The 19,188-nt window shown below is 43.0% G+C and overlaps 1 protein-coding gene across 2 annotated transcripts in view; it reads right to left on the minus strand.

The window, feature by feature from the left end:
- zmiz1a (zinc finger, MIZ-type containing 1a) overlaps positions 1-19,188 on the minus strand; it is a 105,658-nt gene that overhangs the window by 62,641 nt on the left and 23,829 nt on the right. For both annotated transcript variants that reach the window (XM_030747846.1, XM_030747845.1), the window contains exon 2: positions 15,140-15,255. The gene's annotated coding sequence lies outside the window, so the exon portion shown is untranslated. The remainder of the gene's footprint in view (positions 1-15,139; positions 15,256-19,188) is intronic.

Genomic DNA, 19,188 nt, shown 5'->3' on the forward strand with positions numbered 1-19,188 from the left:
GATTGCTTCTAATCAAGGTTCACACACCGGGAGGTTAGCGTTATTCCTGAAGAACCAGAAACACTCTGTTTCCACCATTATTCACTGTTCCTATTAGCCATCCAACTGTAGCTACTATAAGTAACTCCCCTCATATTTTCTGGGACCAGTGTTAATTATTCTTAATGAAGATTACATTTAAGGAAAGTAAACAGTTTAAAAGTAAAGGAGTTGGTCAGATATTAAGATAACTGCATCCCAATGCACATACAGATGTTAAAACCAAACAATGTAATAATTATGTCCATCTGCGTGTGCAGTGCTGTGGAAAACCAAGTACACCTACATGATTCAACAGCTTGTCGAACCACATTTAGCAACATCAACTTGAAGTAATTGTTTTCTGTATGACTTTGTCGGTCTCTTACATCATTGTGGAGGAATTTTGGCCAACTCTTTTTTACAGTGTTGCTTTAGTTCATTGAGGTTTGGAGGCATTTGTTTATGCCGAGCTCTCAAGGTCCCACCACTGCATTTCAGTCGGGTTGAGGGCTGGACTTTGACTGGGCCATTGCAACACAGCCATTCTTTTCTTTTTCTGCCATTCTGTTGTAGATTTGCCAAAAATCTCCACTTTGGTCTCATCTCTCCAAAAAAACATTGCTCCAGAAGTCTTGTGGTCTGTTCAGATGTAACTTTGGAAGCCTAAGCTGTGCCATGTTCTTTTTAGAGAGGAGAGGCTTTCTCCTGGCAACACTTCTTTTTTCTGACTGTCATGAAAAAAAATTTAACAGTGAAGCCTTTTTCTAAGCATTGCAGAGTCTGAACTTTGGGGTCAATTTAATGGGAAGATTGTGGCATTGTGTTAACACACACCTGAACATTCCATACCAGCAAACTGTCAAAACATATGCTTTTATGGAAATGCTAATCAAGTGCATTTGATTAGCAGCACCTGCCTGCTACTTACCCTCTTAATCCCTAAGGAAGCAGTTAGGCTGTAGTGCACGGAGTCCTGTGAAATTTTTCTTTTTCACGTGACTGTAAGGATTTAACAGTTCTCCTTTTAACATTGTGTGCTAACACAGACCTTGATATGACATAGAGATGCTATAAAAGTTAAGCAACTCGGTGCACAGACGTAAACACAGACGGACCAGGCGGTCCACGTGTCAGCCATGGCAGAGACGAGGGATCCTTCACCTCTGTATCTGACTGCAGGGACGCTACTCGCATGCTATACTTCAGAGGGCACGTGATATTAGCCTAGCTTTGTGCTGAAATTCATTTTTTATTAACAGCTCATTTTGTGTTGCTGTAAACAGCACGTGTGTAAATACAACATAAATAACAGTGGTTCAGAAATAAATTAGCATTTGATTATGTAGTCATACGCTTATTCGCCATGTGCTCATGTTGCTTATGCTAGCTGCCACGTAAAGCTGTTGATGCCCTGCAAATCACGCGAGTATGTTAAAAGCGGCAATGTATAAAGATCAGATTCAGGTGACGAATGAATGGGAAATTCATCCATCCATCCATTTTCTTCTCTTATCTATCCCCCACAGAAAAGGAAAAAAAACCCAGGTGAGAATCGAACTGGAGTGTGGAAGTGGAGAGTGACTAAAACTCTCACTGAGCGAGGGAGTGAGTAAATATGTTTTACTGTTATTTAAATGAACTAACCTATTAAGAGCTTTTTTTTTTCCAAAACCTACCAAGTTCTTTACACTTTGATTACAACATGAACATGAATTCAAAGAGTGTTTTACAAAGCACACTATCATATTTAATATCCAAACATTTGTAAGGACTTCTGATGGGGAAGGTCACCGTTGATTGAAATGCATTCACCACAGGGCCTACTCTGGGTTATTTTTTTATTCAGCTGAACACGGTAATTTCTCTGCCTGTCTGTCTTTAATTGACTGAGCAGTTCCAATGCTGGTGTTATTTCCCATTCATACAAAGGCTCCATCATGGTGCTAAACGAGCTGCAGTGAGTGAAATAAAAAATAAAAAAGCGTGTGGTAATTTACTGATCCCAGGTAATGAAACATGAGGCCAGTGTGGCATGTTTTCTCACTCTCGCCAAGAGGAAATATGGCTGCTGAGAGCTACGCTGGCTTGCAAAACACTGTCACACAGCCTGACGCCACAGGCAGAATTATCAGAGAAAAAACAAATGGAGGCATTGATTCACTAGTTGTTTATTTACAGCCCTCTCTGGAGAAGAAATAAATTCCCCTGTTGAGGCTTTGTTTCCCCATCACACGACACAACGGGATGCATGAGAAGAGGGGTGAGCAGGCGACACGCGCGCGCGCACACACAGAAACACACATACAAATGTAAGAATGTGCAAACATACGCACACAAGCGTCTCACATCTGGATTAATCTCGAATGGGCGTCTTCACAGATGCCATTAAACGTAGCAGAAGGCGAGAATCATACAGGAAAGAGGCTGCCATCTGAATAATTTATTCAGAGTCTCATCTTGTCTCACACCAGGGGGATTTCTGCTTTCAATTTACACTGTTTTCCTCCCCATATTCAAATCAGGGAGCAGATTTGTTGTGATTGGCACACAGAAGGTCAACGTTAGCAAGCTAGCGTCAACGCTGTCCTCAGTGGGTTGGTATGCTGGTCTATTAGTGCACTATGATAGTGTGTGTGTGTGTGTGTGTGTGTGTGTGTGTGTGTGTGTGTGTGTGTGTGTGTGTGTGTGTGTGTGTGTGTGTGTGTGTGTGTGTGTGTGGCAGTCTTTGTTTACCTCAGTGTGTGCTGGCTGACGCTGGAGAATAGGCCTGTGGAGCACAGAGACATCAGTGTGTGTGTCTGAGCTTATTAGGCTGCTTTCCAAGGACACAGGAGGATCTAGACATTACACTGGCTGGGGAAAAAAAAAACACTATTGCTAATCATAGCAGGAGGATGTTAGGGATGCAGACACAGAGCGAGGGTTGACGGCTGGGGGAGGGCAAAAAGGACAGGAGAGGGAGAAGAGCTGGAGGACTCAAGAATGAGAGCTGGATGGAGGAAGTAAAGAGACGGAGAAAGAGTGTCTGATGAAGTTATGACTCTCATGCATGTCCTCTCTCTGTGTGTCACAGTGGGACTGAGAAAAGGACGCAGAACAGTTCACCAAGACACAGGTCAGCTGTGACAGGATTAGCCAAACGCACACGGAGCAACTGACAAGCAGGGGGCAAAAACCATCTCAGAGGGATGACGTGTATTTTCAGCTCTTCTGTCTGAGATGTCTAGCATTACGGGTGGCAAAAAGGATCTGTTTTGTTGTTTTGTTTTAGGTTTTTTTTTGTTTTGTTTTTTTGCTGTTGATGTGTGATTCCTTGGGGAACGGATCAGTCTATTCCACTATACACTGAATAGCGTACATTCAACAGAGGCAGAAAACATCTCTGAGACATCAACGCTGTGTTTGTCTGAAGACACTTGTTCTGTTAGAGGGGAGTGCTTTCTGAAATCCAAACTTCAAAAAAATGGGTTAGGAGGTTGCTTGGGGGAAACTGTGCTTACCAAGCAAAAATGCCCGAGTCGTTTCTAATAATAAATTGGTATGTGCTAGCTAACACTGGTGACAGGACTTGGCTGTTTCTGCTGTTACAGGCATGAATGGCCCTGTAGTAGCCAGGCACAGCGCAGTTGTTCAACAAGGCCTCTTTAACCAGCTGAATGACAGGCCAGCAGACGACGGCACGGTGAGCCAGCCACAGACATTCAGCTCTGGCTGTGCTGTAATGATGCCAGGTCAGCTATACCACAGAGGCCATGTGATCCGGGCAGAAAGCAACGAGGAGAGGAGAGTTCAACTTATGAGTTTAGGTCACCAGGCTATATATTTCTCCTTCTTTCATGTATCCCACCCTCATCTGCCCCCCCCCCTTTTTTTTTGCCATTATTTGCATTTATGCTTTAAACATTTATATTGTCCTTTTGTTACCGTGGAGTGTATGATTGTGCTTTTTGCCTTGTTAAACTTTAAATGTCAGCATCCATAGCCCCAAGCATTGCGTCAGTAGCTCTTTGCATTCTCCACCTTGTGGAAATCTCCGTGCAAACTGAGGGGAAACTCAGCACCAGTATGACACAGCATGCAGGAATGCACCAGCGGATGTGGCTCTCTCCCTTCTTTCTCCTTCTCAGTCAGCTCTCATCTCCTCCTCCTCCTCCCTCCCTCCCTCTCTCTCTCTCTCTCTCCCTCTCCCGTCTGCGGGCAGGTCCATATGCACCCAGTAATTATCAAGGTTATTTTCTCCAGAGGGCTAAATCCCTGTTTATGGTCATGAGCGTGTGTCACAGGGCCCTGGCTGTCAACCCACAGGACGCTGACTCTGTAGACAACCCCAGAGAAAATCTCAATCTCTGCTTCAGAGACACTGCGGTTGCCAGATCCAGAAGCTCTGTTGCTTTTGCACCCATTTGAAAATTAAAAAAAAAAAAAAAAAAAAAAAAAAATATATATATATATATATATATATATATATATATATATATATATATATATATATATATATATATATATATATATTTTTTTTTTTTTTTTTTTGGTAGCTGCATCATGACCTCAAGTAAGAATGCAATAATGATGTTTTCCACAAGCCATAGTTATTACCAAGACAGAGGAGTTATTTCTAGAATTCACCAACTAAACAAAGGGTATCCGCTCAGCAGAGAAAAACTGCTTTTTACCCAAAAACTAGCACAGCATTTATATCAGTGTTATTTACTTTTTTTTATGTTAGTTCTACTTGACAGTGAGAAGATTTTTTTTTTTTTTTTTTGTATTATTGGTTCAATTCAACTCCTTCCCAGAGCCAGACACCCTGGAGAATTGTGACCTGAGCTACAGCATACATTTCCTTTTTGGCAACAGCTACAGAGGAAGTAAAGGCCAGTGCTAACAAGCCCTGTGAAAAACACTAACCAATCCAACAAGCCAGGAATTACACCAGTCAATTAGAGGTAAACAGGAGGTTACTTCTGTTTTCTGAATGGGATACAAAGTAGGCTTGTTCTTGTGGTACAGTAGGCTTGCGAGCAAACAAGAGCTGGAGCAACCTGAATTGCAAGCTGAAAAGTAAATTTGCATGTAGCAAACTGTTAGCCAGGGTCAGCAGTGCACACGCTTGTGTGCACACACAAACACGCGCACACACAAACACATGCACACACAGAATTTGGCTGCTCCCTTCACAAAAGCTGCTTCCTCTTCATTTCATCACTCAGGCAGGGCTTTGTTGGTGTGCGGAAATGCCTCCAGAGGGAATGAAAATACTGGCAAGTCCCTGCAGCTCTTTCTGAAGAGAGACAAGTCCTGCAGCTGCACACACGCAACTGCACACATATGCCAAGGGCCCGTGTAGGTTGAGGGCTCCGGTTGCGCACAGAGATAACTGTGTTAACCTAAAGAACATAAACACCAGTGTGTGGTTACAGGGCTGCGGAGGCAGCACAGGAGCCAGAAGAGGCTGACACTGACAGCACACGATCTAAAGTTGCACTAATGTTGTCATGGCTGCCACAAAATTACAGGCAACGTCAATGTAGGAGCTCATACCGCTGCTGAAATTAGCCTGGGAGAATTAGGTGACGCTATTTCCTAGATTCATTAAGTCATATGAGTGTTACTGTCTTGCTGAGAGACCCCATCAAGCAGTCAGAGAAAGGTCAAGAAAAGTTCAAACACTGCAAGCGCTCTCGAAACTTTAGCAACTTCCTACAAATCTATCTGTTTCCCGAGCCCACATCCAGTTCAGGATGCACACAGTCACTCCAGTGGGTGCAAACTCTTGCCTTTAGGGATACCCACAGAGCCACCACGCACCCCAAAGCCTCCCTAATGCTCTTATATTTTTTTAAATATTCCATTACCTCACTCCAGGGCCATCTTGATTGTTGAAAAGCACGTGTTTGTAATCAGATGACAACACTCCAACAACAGATGACTTCAATCAAAGAAGCGATGGTCAAAAACACACCATATTAATAAAACATAAAAAGCTATGCCTTACATGAATAAAGGAGACTGTTCTATTGTTCCAGTAATAAAAATCCATGCACTGAAATCATTCCACTTTATGCTTTTAACTTCTCTTCAGCATGTTAAATGACAGCAGCTGTTATAACTACTATTATCCAGCGTGAGAGGTCAAACCTTTCACTAAACAGCCGTCTGCAGTTTTTGATGTTTTAGCCTTCAAATTTATAAACTGTCAGACATTAAACATTTTAATAAAAAACTAAACAGACAATCTAGGTTAATTTTTGGAAGTATTTCGGGTGGGCACGCTCTGTACACAGTGATTTTCAGCTTCACACCGTCTCACTGTGCCACCCACACTCACATTCTGTTGACCCAGGAAATTTAAAACCGTATGCTATTTTTATTTAATATTTCATGTAAATTGTACCACCTACACAACACTGACAGACTCAACTGCCTACTACCATGTCTTCTCATTACAGCCTCTACAAGTTATTCTGAGATTAAACTAGCCCTCTGCTTTCAGCCAACAGCGCGTGCATGTTTAAAGTTCTGCTACTTCAAAATTGCTCATCTCTACTTATTAATACTACAAGATAGTACAATTTATCTACTCACTGCCTCCACAGGAAACAGAGTAAAAATTTGTTTCAACAATTGCTTTATGTTGGAAAATTATGATTTCTCACATGATGTCATCCACACATTGCTCAAGAGTTGTCTGCCAAATTAGATGAAAAACAAGTACTGATTGCTAGGGGAAAAATGTGATTCCTGGAGGTTGTTGGTTGTCAGTGGGTGAAATCAGTTGCAAAGAAGGTGCTGCACCAAAAATCATCTTCGGTTGCTAACAGACTGCCACAATTGCCTGTAATTTCTTCATGTCTGTCTGCAAATACTTGCTAACTACTAGCCCAGTGGAAGTAAAACTTGAAAAAGGTGTGACATAAACCGGAAAGGGAGAAGGTTTTAAAGTAAAAGCTGTGCCTCAGCACTGCGGCCAATGTGTTTCAAAAGGTGCAACTTTTACTTTGAAGGTGAACCTTCATTCCAGTTAGGTTTAGACTTTTTACAGTTTCACTACAGCTCTGAGAGTACGGGGACAGTGTTTGTACGCAGGTTTGTCACTAACAATCTACAACCGCAGCACTATCCTAGCAACCAAAGCAATCACAAGGAGATTTTTGCCACCTGGTTAGGAAATACACTTTTCCCTAGCCAGGGAAAAGTGGCTTTTTGCTGTGTTCCTTGAGTTTCCCTAGCCAGGGAAAAGTGGCTGCCAGGAGCTCACTGACCGGTTTCTAGGCCTGCGTGACTGGATCTTTGGTAACCACTTTCCCTCCAACCGCCATCTACCTCCAGCAACCATTCGCAAGTGGTCAGGGAATAGTCCCCCCTTCACAACCGGTGCTTGCCAGATGGTTGCAGATCGGTCTCCAAGCCTGTGTGAATGGGGCCTTATTCACTCAATTCTACACTGTCACCACAATTGTCACACATCCAAAATGTCACGTCAGTTCGTGGTCACGTGTTTGCAAAACCTCAATACAGCAGTGTTCAAGTTGGCCGAGAGAAATCACGTCACAAAGCGTCTCATTCACCAAAGCATGCACACACCAGTGCCAGCGAAGCTGCTTTGAAAGGTGTGGCTCATCCAGAGTAATCTGGGCTTAGTCGAGGATAGGTATCACATTTTAGTGGCAGTTCCTCCGATACTGTTTATCGATACCGTACTCTAGCAGCACTCTTAGAAGATGTTTTGGATATTTTTAGAACAGGAAAACTAATTGTCAACGGAAATCATCAGAGATTCATATCAGTGCTCATGCTGAACCTGACGGCAATCACCTTTGGCTTTGCTGGTCTGCTTTGTGCTTAATAAATACTGAAGTTAAAAAGTGCTATATATACACATTGTATACTATATATAGTATACTACAGTTTGACACATCTTTTGAATGCTTACTCAGATGAAGATCTAGGAAGTGTAAGGCTCTTCGCTGTGTTCCTTGAGTCATTCCTGTGGTGTGGTACACTATCCTGTTTGGGAAGGCTGTTGCTGTTGAAGTGTGCTTTTGCCACATGGAGGTGTGCCTGGTCTTCAACAATGATTGGTGAGTGATGCGTGAGAAAGCTACATCGATGTGAAAACAGTTTTTGCTATAAATACAGCCAAAGCAGATATATTTGATACAGATTTACTGACTAAAAGTACGACATTAAAAGCTGTGTTGCAAATATAGGCTTTTCTTACGTCTCCAGTGCACTGGAGACATGATTTTTTTTACAGTGCTTATGATCTCATTATCTTAACAGATAAGCTACACAACATACTGATTTCCCCAAAGTGTTCCTTTAACAGCAGAAAAACTGAGACTTTTGACCAAACATCTGACTAAAATACTGCCTTAGTGAGGCGATATCAGGGGAAAGCAGATTCTAGATGTACTGACAGAGTGGAAGAGCTTTCAAGACAGCTGCTCTAGTTTCTCTCTCTGTCACTCTCGCTGACACACACACACACACACACTCCACTCCCTCTCTCCTTTTTAGCCAGTGACAGCAGGCACCCAGCGATGACACGAGGAGTGTCTCTGGCAGCCAGTAAGGCAGTACTAAACAGACAGAAATATCTGCTCTGACAGACGGACAGACCATCACCCAGTACGACATGCATGCAGCTGTCACTGTTCTCACCGCTCCTCTTCCCAACCCTTTGGTTTGATTTTCCTTTATGTGATTCTCCCTCCAGCCCGCACAGTGCTTCCCTTATTTTTTCTTTCCTACAGCCATCACATACTGTACTGAATGATCCCTCCTACATTTAAGACATTGCGCTTGGCTTTTCTTAGTTTATGGCAAGAAGATGTAGAAGAGATCAAGGGGTGAGAGAGGAGCACCCTTGATCAGCCTTGGCCTCCACAGGTTTAGCTCTCTCCTCCTTCATTTGGTCATTCTTTTGCTCTTAAGAGTTGTTTGCTTTCACGGAAGAATCTGTTCTCAATCTTTCTCTGTCTGTTTAGCTCGCTCTTTCTCAGTAACAGCCGTTCTCAATTAGGAGGGTCAGGGAGCGGAGCGGAGGAATAACTCAGCCTCTGGTATCTGGAGCTGTAAGGACCCAAAGATCAGCAGCAACAAGAAACCACTGCTGCAACGTGCTGAGTCGCAAACCTGGGCCGTGGCTGTGTGTCTGCACGGGTGTGCATGTTACATAAATCTGCACTGTGTCAACAGGTTGTCAGTGACCTCTGACTTCCATATTTAAACACATGAATATGACAGAGCTGCTAATGTTTTGACTGGCATGAAGAGTCCTCCTCTGCGGGAGTGTAGATCTCTGTGCCGTTCGAGTCTTGAGATTAAAACATTAAAACAACGCAAACTCATTCGCACACAGGCAGGCACACCCATGCACCAAGTCTTCGCCCCATGGAGAGAGCTACTTTAATTGCTTTGTTTCAATGGTCCCCTCTGAATGGGAGAGAAGCTGGCAGCTGCCGTTTACAAGACACATCTGCAGGTGTTGCATTTCAAACTGAGAAACTCAAGCTGTGAGAAAGAAAACGTACACTAACAAAGATGGAAACATAGGAATATTAAGGCGGATTGTCCCTCTGTCTTTTCCTGTCTCTCTCTCTCTCTCTCTCTCACACACACACACACACACACACAGAAACACATACATTGCAGGTGCAGCAATGTTCAGCAATCTCCTCCAGGGCATCGAGCCTGAAAACTCTGGCACATCTGAGTGATGTGATATTCAAAAATCTCTTTATATCTGTGTCTCTTTCTATAAAAAAAAAAAAAAACTGACTTTAATGTGAGACAGTGTAAAATATATGACAAGACAAAGCTAAGGCACACTATATTGAGGAAAGACTTGTCAAATCAAGGGAAATAATGTGCTTATCAATGAGGCTCCTGCAATGTGTGATGCTTCCCGGTAAGCATTAAAAGGCAGATCAAAGCCACCTAATGTGGCTTAGGGTTAGGTTGGTGTATGTTTTAGATAACCTCTCTAAGGCTGACACACTGCATGAAAAACTACTTTACTTTGTTGCCATACAGCCACCGGAACACAACAGCTCCCCTACAGACTCCTTAGGGAAAAAGAAAAAAAAGAAAGAAAAAAAAAAGCTAATTTGGAGCATTTTTCACACTTTCAATTTGAAACCTCATGGAGCAGTGTCTCTAAGAGAATCAAATCCGTTTGTTAGAGCTGAGAGTCGAGTAGTTTGGAGGATCTCGGGTAGCATGTCTCCTAATTCACTGAAAGAAAGAGCAATCAGCTAAGCTTCAGATGGCATCTAACAGACGACAGATTCAATCTCCTTTCTTCAAGCATCTCTATTGTGACGTTCCCACATGCTGGTGAGCACGCCGCATTGCTCACATTACTGATAATCTATGCAAATAGGCCACAGATTGACTAGAATGTATCTAATTGAGAAACATATGTGTCACACTTAAAAATAATAATTCTTAAATCTCCCCGAGTTTGTTTTTTTTCTTACTCTATTTCTGTCACCCTTCGTTCATTCACGCAGTTACATGTGACTGCGATGCTGGCGTCTTGCCGTACAAAATGAGGACACCGCGTATCTTTTGTTTACTGCTACAGAGTTGGGGTGTTCACAAACGTCGTTTCTCCCTCTCACCTTCTCCCTCTCTTTGCGAACCCTTCTGCGGCATCGGAGGAACGTCCTGGCCATTATGAGAAGCCATTAATGAGTGCGTGGCGTGGTGTGTTGTGATGCGCGGCATATTACAGCCATTCATCAGAGTCAGGAGACACTTGACAGGCGGACAGCCAACAGGTTGTGTAATCATATAACACAGCCGTGTCAGGCCTGCCACAGCTCCGTGTCCCATTCAGGCCTCTAATGTTGTTTTCCTCTGGGTAATTGACAATGCCAGACAGAGAGACCCAGTGATGGATAACATAATGGACCGACAGGCACACAAAGATGGCGGCCCACCGGAGTGATGTCATTTCAAATTATATCAGCTTTTGGAGATATTTAAAGTGCTTTGTTACAGCTTGTGCCTTCTTCTTCTTCTTGGATGTGTAATTACTGAAATGGGGCAGCACAACAATATCACTGAAATGAGAACTTCAATGACGTAGCAGCTCCGCTTTGCGATCCATCGCGGTTCACAGGTTATTGTAATGAGTTGAATACAGAAAGAAAGTGATGAGTTTTCCTTTCACTGGTTGTATTACAGAAGCTAATATGAATTATAATCCACTGAGAATGACAAATGTGACCTTGACACTGACCTTGAGCACCGTTTGGGTGAAGACCCATTAGGTGATTATTGTGTGCAGGTTTCATCACAATCTGGCCAATAGGAGGAATCAGGTGATAAAGAAGGCAAAAAAAAACCCCCATTATTAATCATCCCGACGGTGTTTTGTCATCTAAGTTCATGACGTTGCTCTTGGGTTGCAACAACCTTGTACCCCAGTGTAGAACAAGCAGTGTTGATCTGTGCCTTGACACACAACAGTGTTTGTGATTAGTGTTTAAGGATCGTAGATTGCATTAGTATGATTGTGGGATTAGGCTATGTGGGTAAGCTGCAAACAAACTGCCCTTTTTTGGGATCAATAAAGTTATCTGAATCTGCGGAGCAGCGATTCTTGTGAAAATGGAAAAGTGCCCGTAAAATGACAAATACGACCCTGAACTTGAGCACAGTTTAGGTGAATACTCGCTACTTATCATTGTGCCTAAGTTTGATTCAATACTGTAGGAGGATCAGCAATTCTTGTGAACTGTTAATGGACTGATGGACCACGGAGTCCTTGTCATGGCATGAGCTCATCCATCCAGATGAGCTAATGAGAGAATTTCAAAACAGCAACAACAACAACAACAACAAAAAAAAACCCCTCTGAGAACTTCCTGTTTCATAGTGAGTGCTTGCAAGCCAGTCCAGAATGAATGCGCCCCTTTGGAGCTGTAGCCCAAACCCAAACAACCACTTAATCAGGACGCCTTAGCAGAATGCTAGTGTTTTATTATTTTTTATTTATTTTTTATTTTTTCTACATCTTCTGTGAGATGTCTGTTATTTACATTATAAAATAATGAAGCATTGTATAAGCAAGAGACGGATATATTTTTGATATTCTGTCTGCTTTTTCAATAAAAATATTTGAAACCTAAAAAAAAAAAAAAGAATGCTAATGTTTTAAGACAGCTGCACTTTTTCAGTTCACCTTGCAAATATAATCAGTAATGTAACTGGGGAAACAAAAATAAAATAAAAAGTTGGCCTTTTGTGTTTAGGAGCAGGTGTCAGAATAAGGACCACACCTCATACCTGTTTGTTCTCATTTTCATTCCCCACCCTTCCTCCTCTGTGTCTGTTTGTCTGCCTAGCCAGGGAGCCACCACAGATCCTCCGACGGGCTTTCCCCAAAATGCAATTGCTGGCCTAGAGGGTTGCTCCTCTTCTGTCCGTCAGCTTCACTCTCAAAAACAACATATAAACATATTTGAGATCCCTCCTTGTGAATTTTCTATTTCAAGTTCCATTTACTCCTACTCAAAGAGGACTACCGCGAAAGTGCCCTCTAGGTGAACTGCAGACCATTTTAATTCAATGGAATTAATAGAAAGTGAACATTTAAGTCAGACAGGGTGAGAATAACTCCAGGATACTTGAAGAGCTAGATTATCCACTTAAAACAGAGCTAAAATCAAAGTGAGTACACCTGACATATTATTAGTAACACAGAAAGCATCTGAGTCAAAGCTGAAACAAAAATTCTGTTTGTAAACTGCAATAAATGTTTAAAACAGCTAGCCAGCACCATAAATATGAAAAAGTGAGACAAATATCATCTTTATCCATTAAAGAAAATCATTAAAACCATTGATCCAAGTTATTGCGGTGATTAGATCTAAAGATGACAAAGTTAAAGCAATTAGAGTGTACCAGGGAGGCCATCTGACGCTCAGGAATGTGCATATTTCAACTCTCCTGCTTCACACAGCTCCCAACTCCGTCAGAGAAGAAGAGGTGGCCCTGAGGCAGTGTTAGACATTGTTAAGGATAGCAAGTATCCTCATACAACCTGTTCTGCTCTGTCCCTAAGCTGGAGAGGAGAAGACAATGTTCTCTCTTATCCTCCCACTCTCACCACTTCATACCTCTGCTTGTTTGTGAAATGCCTCTTGCAGCACAAAAACCAAAAATGGCCAGCTTGTGTGTGTGAAAAACTGGGCGTAAGATGTTAACCACAATGAAAATCACCAGCAAGGATAAAAATAAACATTCCCTGTCTTTTGAATATCATCACTGTCTCCTAAGCTGGAGGTAAAACTCCTTGGAGAATAATAGTTTTGATTAGACTCACTGTCTGTCATTCTATCTTCATCTGGTCTCTCACCCTTTCTTTCACCTGCTCATATATAGCTGACATACAGTGTACTGCACTCAAAAGAAAAGGAGAAGGTGAGAAGAAAGAGGAAAAGCAAAACAAGAGGAGAGGAGGGTGTAGGACACTGGATAGAGGAAAATAAACAAAAATGAAAGAGGAACGCTGAGAATGGGACCGTAAATCTGTCACAACAGAACGGGTGAGAGGCCTGGAAGACCTATAAAGGCTTATGTCATTGTTTTCCAAAAAGCTCTGTTTTCCTTCTTCACATGTACACAGGCCCTGCAGCTACACTGTAACCCTGTGACGCAGAAACCCCCCCCCCCTTTAGTGTGATCACAATGCGCTGAAGGAGTCCACCTAACCACTACAAACAAATGCACTCCTCCTCTCCACTAAATCTCAGCTTCATCGCCTCAACAGCGGCCACGTTATGCGGTGCTAACGTTAAAAATGCATCCAGTTAAAGCTACGGGGGAAAAATACTCTTCAGTAAACAGCAACAGTCTGTAACGTGTTTGCAGCAATGATAGGCTTTCTAAACAAATTAAGCCAAAGCGGCTCTACATTACTCATCCTGGCCGGCTGTCTGGCCAAATTCTGTCTCAACTGCACAGTTGTTTGATCAACTGTTTGTGCGAAGTGTATGTGTTAATGTGAGGGAGGGAAAAATAAAGAACAGATATGAGTCCATGGGCACGAGCCAAGATGAATACAGCAAGACAGCCACAGGGAGAGGCAGTGAAACTTGTCTTCCTATACTTTCATGTGTCTGCAGTCATGTGCTGTCACATTTTGCAGCTCTGTTCTTTTTTTTTTCCTTTTTTTTTTTTTTTTTTTTTTTTGCTGTGCATTACTTGTCACTCTGCCGACGGTTTGGCGTGTGTGTGTATTTATGTGAGTGTGTGTGTGTTAAACCTGTCACTTTCTGCACTCTGAAGTCCGTGTCCTAATCGCTTTGGCTGATCCCTGCTAGTCGTGTGTGTATAGTATTTGTGTCTGGCAGGCCGGCTATATGTGCACACCAGTGTTTGTGTGCAGGGCAGATGCTCCCAAAGCAGAGCCATTGCTCAGCATTCACGCACACACAGCATTAAGGAAGATTACCTTGCACTTTATTTATTTATTTGCTTCCTAAACTGCCCCCACCCACTTCCCGAAGCCCCCCAGTCATTTTTCTTAATCCCTAGTAGCAAAGAAAACGGGAGTGTAATATTGGAGCTGGGCAGAAGAGTTTTGCAACACTATGGACCTACTTTTCAAATGACCGATAAATTTTCAGATTTAGGGCAATGAAAAGTGCACCAGACCTTTGAGTGGGAAGCACAATAAGGTCACAGTAAGCTCTTTAAAGTACAGCATGCCCTACTATTACTGCTTGTCACTACAAATCTCGTTTGATTTAGACTTTCTGGAAATCAAAGGTTCTTGAACCACTGCATTATGCATTTTTTTTTTTTTGATTTCTCATATTTACACTGGCCACAAGCTTCTTGGTGAGGATTTTTTAAAGCAAAGCCAAACAGGATCTTGCACTGCTCCTCATAAACAGCAGCTGCAGACTGCTCGGTTCCCAGTTCTTCCCTAGCCGCCAGCTCAGGAGGGTCCAAATCAAACCAGCCACATCACTCCCTCACTTTGCCTTTGCATGCCAAGTCTACTCCAAGTTGGGTTTAAAAAAAAAAAAAAAGCCAGGATTGATCCAAATAATGTGGCCAATCAAAGAGCTGCAGAATAAGAGAAAGATCTGGTTACCTGTGTGAACCTTGACCTCGGTGGTAGTGCCGCTGTGGTCGCCACCCCCTCCCCCACCCCGCCCGTCATGTATTCCTCACACAGGATCCCTCGCTGACCTCTCCTTAAGTGGTGATCTGAAGGAAAGCAAGACAGAAGAAAAGGCTGTTAAATTTCTTTTAATGGAATGCCAGGGAGAACCTGGTTCAGACAGAGGACAAATGTATCACAGAAAAATGCACCCCAGTGTTGAAAAATGTATGCAGGAAACCATGAGGGAGTTTGCTATACTGCCCCATTTACTCTACCTCCTAACCCTGCCGGAGAGCCAATGAACCAATGAACAGCTGCACCACCAATCACACTACCGTGCGTATATACTGCAGCAGTCCTGTGTAAACGCCCCCCCCCCCCCCCCCCCCCCCCCCCAACCGACCAGCCCAATCACCCCCAACCCCACCACCACCACCCCCACCCAGCGCTGCACAGGAACAATGTCCTTCCTAAAGGTTATCAGCAGCCTGCTACTTGGTCAGCCCTCATTCTGAATCCATTACACACAGAGCATCGAGATTCACTGCCTTAATACACCTCTCTTAGTCTCTCCTCACTGCTTCACGATACAAATCCAGCATGGGTCCATAACACACACAGATACACAGGTTTTGGGATTAGCCTATCAGAGCTTTTCCTTTCTGTCTCTAGACATGCAGGATGCTCTTCAACATGACTGGCACGAGTTTCATCATTACAAAAACTCTGATGATGAAATGCAGGACTATGCTGGCCCCTACCCTTGACCACCTGTCTGGGATGTGGTATGGCTTTCACCCAATATCCAGATGCTGTAAAACTTACTTTGTCATAAACTTTGATTTATGGGCAAATAACTGTAAAACGAATCACATTCCCACCAACCTCCGCTGTACTTTGTTTGGTGTAACACAGCAAATGTTGCTTAGTACTAAAAGTTAACAGACTGAATCTTTCTGGGGTCCTGCAACTGTACTGTATTAAAGCTTATAACAACTGACAATAACAGTCCCCCGGGAAGGTCCACCATTCCCCTGCTTCTTCCATTGTTTTTTCACATCCAATCTCTCACACTGAAGCACACAAGGTTCCTCCAATTTGGGCTGCCCAGGTGGCCACTGGTCAAGAAGTAGAGTATGTCTTGGAACTGCAGATTAGAGTCAAAGAAAAAAAACCTCACTCATACTTCAAAAAACAACACACATATGGTTTGAAAAGGAGGGTTGAGTTTACATGGTCACCAGTGCCACTAGCTTGAATCCCAGTTGGACCATTTGCTTCATGTCACCTCCCCATATTTCCTGTCTCTCTTCACTATCCCCATCATTAAAGGCACAGAATCAAAAAAAGAGGTGCATCTGGATGTGATTGGGGGGGGTGCGCCTCACAGCACCTGCTTGTTCATTTATTCGATGATAGGATGGGAACATACTGAAGACCATAATGTGAGAAAAGGGGGTGGTGGGGTGCTGATTTTGGACAGAGTCCAAAAAAGAAGAGGACGGGGCAGAGAAGAAAGCCATAAATACGCAGGGAGGCGAGCAGGTGTTGCAGGCAAATATGATTTACGTTGCGTACAGTGCTGACAGGTAAGCCTATTAGGTTGATATTACCCAGCTATAACATGCACCAGTGTGTAAAGGTGATGGGTTTAAGAGCGAGTTAAGCAAGCCATACATTTAGTTTTAAAAATGCAGTAACTACATCATTACTGAGCTGATTTCCCACTGATTGAATTCACTGCATTGACTTTTTTTTTTTTTTTTTTTTTTCCCAAGCTGTTATCATTCGGCAACCATGAAAGAAATCTATGTTTAGCTTTGCTTGTTGATTAAAAAAAAAAAAAAAAAGCAAACAAATAAAAGCAAGCTTGTTTTTTTCGCAGTAGACGTTAGATTTGATTCCACTTTAGAGAGCAATACCAGGTTTTTTTCTTTTTTCTCTCATATTCTGAAACACCATTAGCCTTCATATCCAAAAGAGTGCAAGAGAGAGCTAAATACTGAGATGGCAGTGCATTTTTGCACATTGAAAACTGCCAGGGAGCAATCAGTGAAGAATGCAAACGTTTATAAGAAACCAAATGCACTAGAACATTGAGATCTGCAATCGAATTTCACTTGAAATACTGCACAAGAGACACAAGACTGCAAGAAAATTGCTACCACTTGAGCAGCACACTACAGATGGTGTTGAGAGCAACACAGCACACAGCAATGTGTTCTTTAATAACGCGGTGAATATTGCAGTGAAAAGCTGAGTAGCTTCTGCAGACTTCTGCTCTTTTATTTCCCCCCACCCCACCCCACCCCGTCAGAAGTGTGAACTCTTTCATCCAGGATATAAGAGGCTGCGGTAAAATCCTCAAAGAGGCTAATCGCGTTAAATGAGGTTTGTGTCTGTATCCATGACTTCGTGTGGGATGTCGGGGGTTGTAGGTGCCTGTGAGCAACTAAAAATTCTTGTCACTTTTGAATCTAAACTCCGCGTCAACTCTCCACTCCAGTCAGCCGTCTCTAGTTTTATATTCGCGCTCGGTATTACTCTGTTAACACTTCAATCCTGGTAATTGTATCAGGTGATGTGGCTGGTCATTTACTGAGATAAACCAATTTTCTGTACAAAGTCTTAAAAGCGATTCAGCTGCTGAAGATGACAAAGCCTAAGTTTGCCTTTTAAAAGCCCCTAACACCGTCACGTTTACTTTGGCTTCCTGGAGGGGAATCCTCACCTCAAGTGGCTGCTCAGCTCATACAGACACACTCGCTCACATGCCTGTATGCATACACACATACATATATACACACACACACACACACACACACACACACTCACACACACATAAATAAAAAAAAGCAGGAGGGCTTTAAAAGCAAACCTCATCTTCTTTAAAACAGGCAGGGCTGTCCCTGGGTGTCTTAACACAACTCATCAACTGTTAAACCAGAGAGAGAGGCAGAGCGGTAAAAATCAATGCCCCCAGCACAGCAAACAGCAGTCAATTATGTTAGTTGGAAGAGGAAAGAGTGTGAATTTGCAGCAGTGTCTGGAGAGGTAAGGAGAAAGGAATGGGAAGGATGGAAGGAAGGAGAAAGTCCATGTTAAGCTAAAAGCAGCAGGCTAATATATGTAATTGATTACCTCTATGCAAATAGAAGAACTTTAAAAACCAGAGACTGCAATTTAAAGCAGCAGCAGAGTCTCTGAAATCGATTGACGCCATGAGCGAGAGAAGCCATTTTCCCCTAGCCAAGATAAAACACTTTACTACGAGCTGTCAGATACTTATCAGGAGGAAATTAGCAGAGGAATACCATTTTCCCAAAACAAACAGGTCAAGTGTTTCTCCTCTTTTGAGTGGCCTGTCCCACGCTTTCACTGTCTCCCACTCTGATATCATCATCTGTTATTTCCGCCTGTTTAAATGCCAACAGTAAGGAAGCCAGGGCTACATTTCATTCAAACAGATCATTTGTAATAATAAAAAAAAAAAAAAACAACAACGTGCAGGCAGGCCTTGTGGACCGGCAGTAGCCGTCTGTTGTTTGAAACAGAGAAGATGAAGTCTCTGGTTTTCCTCAGCTCCTGGGAGCAACCCCAAAGCCTGCCAGCACCCGCACGTACTCACTGACGCAAGTCCGTCCTCAATCTATGAGCCTGATCTCACCAAAACAATATCTGAGTTTCTGGCCTGCAGTCGGTGTTCCTGGCTGAAAAAAGGAGAGAGGAAAAAAAAGAAAGAAAGAAAGAAAACAGACATGGAACAGAGCACAAAGAGATGTCGAAGCAGGCAGCAGCCCACACAAGACAACTTTGGTGGAGAGAGAAGAGGCCAGCTCGGCGTCAACATCAACACCAGTTCTGCAGTCACTGCTCAGCAGGTAATTATGATAACAACATGTTCCCTAGGCGGCCTCTCTCTGATTTAGTTTCCAGGCACTTACCCTTCCTAAACCCCCCCCCCCGATAACATCTGATATGATTACAAAGTTGAGATCCTTTTCAAAGAGCGCCCACTTATGTGCCTTTAATTTGGT

The sequence above is a fragment of the Archocentrus centrarchus genome, chromosome 15 (genome assembly GCF_007364275.1).
Source record: "Archocentrus centrarchus isolate MPI-CPG fArcCen1 chromosome 15, fArcCen1, whole genome shotgun sequence".
Taxonomy (NCBI): Eukaryota; Metazoa; Chordata; class Actinopteri; order Cichliformes; family Cichlidae; genus Archocentrus; species Archocentrus centrarchus.